At 35.6% G+C, this 3,786-nt stretch overlaps 1 long non-coding RNA gene across 1 annotated transcript; it reads left to right on the plus strand.

Moving 5' to 3' along the window:
- Nucleotides 1-879: 879 nt before the first annotated feature.
- LOC140175489 (uncharacterized) lies at nt 880-1,448 on the plus strand. The gene is made up of 3 exons (XR_011866303.1): nt 880-1,032; nt 1,117-1,173; nt 1,258-1,448. It is a non-coding gene; the product is annotated as an uncharacterized lncRNA (long non-coding RNA).
- The last annotated feature ends 2,338 nt before the right edge of the window (nt 1,449-3,786 follow it).

The following is a 3,786-nucleotide window of genomic DNA, read 5'->3' on the forward strand; positions in this document are numbered from 1 at the left end:
AACCATAAATCCTAAACCTTAAACCCAAAACCCTAAACTATAAACCACAAACACTAAAGCCTAAACCTGAAACTATAAACCATAAACCCTATACCCTATACACTAAACCCTAAACCACAAACCCCAAATCTTTAACGCTAAACCATAAACTCTCAACCCCAAACCATAAACCCTAAACCACAAACCATATACCTTAAATGTAACGACCCTGATTTTCGTGTACGCGAGATCTTTTCTAAAGGCACGGAATCCTCCGGAAGATCAGTAAAGGGAACACCTCTGTTATATCATCAAGCATCTCAATCCTCATTATCATTATGTCATCCTTAAGCTAGAACCTCCTTTGAGGCAAGCTCAATAATGCAATCGCGAAGAACCTAGTTTTTGAACCATATCGGTTGGCAGTTTTAATTCTGACTTTCGTAAATAGTCTCTGTTTGACAAACCGGACTCTATTCATGAGAGGAGAGAGATAATAGTATAATATTATCATTATATTAGTATTAGAAAATGCTTGAATGATATTATAAGGTTACCTGGTCTATTTTTGTTAAAAACAGAAAATCGGTTTAACCGGGTTTATGGTTTACTGATGCAGCTTAGCACCAGCACTCTCTGATGACTTTAGCAATGCTAAGGCCTCATTATACATGTTTTATTCTCATATTAAATATGTTACTAGTGTCATTTATGCTAGTAGCTCAGAAAATAATTTTTAGAGATGTTTTTACGAGTGTTCCGATACACCTAGTTTTAGTAGTTGTATACCAGAGATATTTTAATATTATTTTAATCCACCTCCAAGCCAACCAATCACAGCTCACCCTACACCCCCAAAACCCCCAAGGCTGCCTCATTTGCTCATTGTGGCCGAAAATCACCAAGAGAAAAAGGAGAGAAAGTTCTTGGTTCATAAATCTTCAAAGCTTGATTTCTTCTGAACTAAAACTCAAATCAAAACTCCGATTTCACCAAAATGATCCTCTCTTCTTCCTCTACATAACCATGTGACTTATCAAGGCTGGAAATAAGGTGAGATGGCTGTCTCCCTCCCTCTTCAATTCGGTTTTCAAGGAAAACCATTTAAACATGTGTTTTCTTGATGTTTTTCCTTAGGAATCATGCTTAACTTGACTTGAGGGCCAAGAAACGTGAATTTCCAGCAACTCTAAGGTGATATATCTCTTCCTAACATGCTGAGTGAGATTTGGTCAGTTGAGAGTTTTTGGATTTAAAGTTGTTCTTGATGTGATTTAGGAGGAAAAAGTGCTTAAGGACCACCTGAAAGTTTAACCGAATTAGGAGCAGCAAAACCAGGTAGGGTTTGATGAATTTAATCTTGATTGATTGTGTTTGAGTTGTGTAATTATGATATGGTTTGGCTGTGCTTGAAATTGATTGTTTATATGAGTGATTCTTGTTGAAAGTTTGTTGAAAATTTGATGAAATTTGATGATATTTAAGCTATGAATGTTGTTCTTGAGGGCTGCTGGAAAACGAAACCCTAGGCCTTAAATTGAGGTTCAATTTGTGTTGAAATCATGTGGAAAAGATGGGGTTTTAGTGGCTGGGAATTTATTATGAATTTTGGTAAAAATCGGTTGCTGAAAAGATTGAAAAACGGGTAAAAACAGAGAAAGAATCTGAAGAATTTATGAAGAACATGAAGAACACTTTGAGTGTGGTGAAGAACAATGAAGAACACCTTTTTGATTCATAAAAGGGCAAAGAAGTAATTATTTTGGTGTTTGAGGGGTTATTTTGTAATTTCTGAAAGTTAGGGTGGTAAAAGTAGAAATATTAAAAGTTACGGGTGGTAAAAAGTAAATTTTAAAGGTTAAAGGTTAAAGTAAAGTTAATTTTCGAAAATATATTAATAAAATAATAAATAATAATAAAATATTAAATAATAATATTTAATTAAAAATAATATTTTAATAAAAATAATAAAATAATACAGAAAAGGCAGTTTTCTGTAAAAGCTTTAGAAAGACAACTTTAAGTGCAGAATCTCATAATTACCTTCATAAAACACTTAGGGAGTGGTAATAACATGTTAGTGAGGAAAAGATAAAGAAAAGATAAAAGTTAAAGAAAAGATAAAAATCGAAGAAAAAGTCTGTAACGTTTTAATGACAGAAAAACAGACAGACATTAGTGAACGAACTAGGGCAACATAGTTAGTCCTTGAGTTGCGACTAGGGTTAGGTATAATATGAAAAGTTAAACTGTTTCAGTATAGACTTAATGAACCTATACTTGGGACAAGCTAACTATTCATACCGAAATTTACATAAGCTTTAAATACATACGTTAAGCAGAGAAATCAGAGCAGAATAAAGTAACACAGAGAACATAGTAACCAGAACAGAGTAAAGAGATACGAAGGGAAAAGAGTAATATGATAAAGAGAAATGGTTTGAGCCAAGCTTTTGTACAAGTGAAAGATGTAAAGTTTGTATAGTATGGTTGAACAAAGAAAGAGAGAGATATTGTATAAGAATATGTAACTGGAGATGAATAATGAGAATGATAACTTATGATGACAATTACACTGATTCTGTTGAGGAAAAGTATTCAGTTTATGAAATTGTTGGCAAGTACGTGGGTATTGTCCCGCTTGCGTATTTATGATTATAAAAGATAATAAAAAGCAAAGGGCCTGTTGAAAGGTCATTTGTTGCTTAAAGCAACCCAAGAGCTTCTGTAGGGAAACTAGGATACCTACAGCAATTTTCCGTTCACAAGAGCTTCTGTAGGGAAACTAGGATACCTACAGCAAGTTTCCGTTTCCAAGAGTATATTCCCTGCGAGTAGAACGCAGAGGCTGTCTCAATAGAGCTGCTAATAATTACATACGCATTTATTTGAACGGAAAATCGTATCCGGGAAAATCGGGAACTCGTGACCGGATAAATGTCGGGAATGCAGGTGCTAACCGACACATGAGCTCATGGCCTGTACTAGGACTAGACATGCATCATTCTTGTCTGCGCATCATTCTCTGTTGCATTCCTTTCTTTGTGTGATCTATTTCCTTGTGTTTGTCTGCTTGTATGCTATTTCTATGTTTTATTTTCTTGTATTCTCTTGTTTGTGTTCTACTTTCTATTGTCTCTACTTTCTCTTTCTGTCTTTATCTTTTGTTTACTGCTTCACTATATTCTATTATTCGTCTGTTAATCGACCCTAAATAAATGAATATAACTAATAACCCCGACCCTACTAAGAACTCCCCAGTTCTTACCCCTTCTCTCTCCCTTCCCCTTCAGATGGAAGTAAGAGTACCTTACCGTAGTTCGCTGATGACCGTTCGCAAGAAGAGGATTCTGCTCTAGATAGTTTTCTGAATCTAGGGTGAATATCGTTCTCTATTTATATGTATATACTGTGAAACCAGCCAACGTCTACACCCCGTTTGTATGCGCTCTTTAATCTAAATCCTGTGTACGAGACTCCTATTGTGTGGATACTTCATGAGGTACCAGAGAGACGTCCTCTGGAAAAGTCTGATCGTGCAGAGGAGTAGCAGATGATGTTCTACCTTTTGGTGACGTTCCACCTGACTTGAGTTTTGAAGACTTAGAACGTACTTTCCCTCGCTTTAGTAGTTTAGAGGGGCTAGGCAAGTATAGAGTCTAGGCTAGCCTGGGTGCCAGCTTAGGGACTTCTTGAACAGGTCAGGACCTGGGATGTTGTATATATATATGTATATATAGATATTATTTAGCTATATCTAGGGGTGTTCTAACTAAAGGTCTATACTCTAACAAAGGCTGGATAAAT

Source organism: Arachis hypogaea, chromosome 10 (assembly GCF_003086295.3).
Source record: "Arachis hypogaea cultivar Tifrunner chromosome 10, arahy.Tifrunner.gnm2.J5K5, whole genome shotgun sequence".
Lineage (NCBI taxonomy): Eukaryota > Viridiplantae > Streptophyta > Magnoliopsida > Fabales > Fabaceae > Arachis > Arachis hypogaea.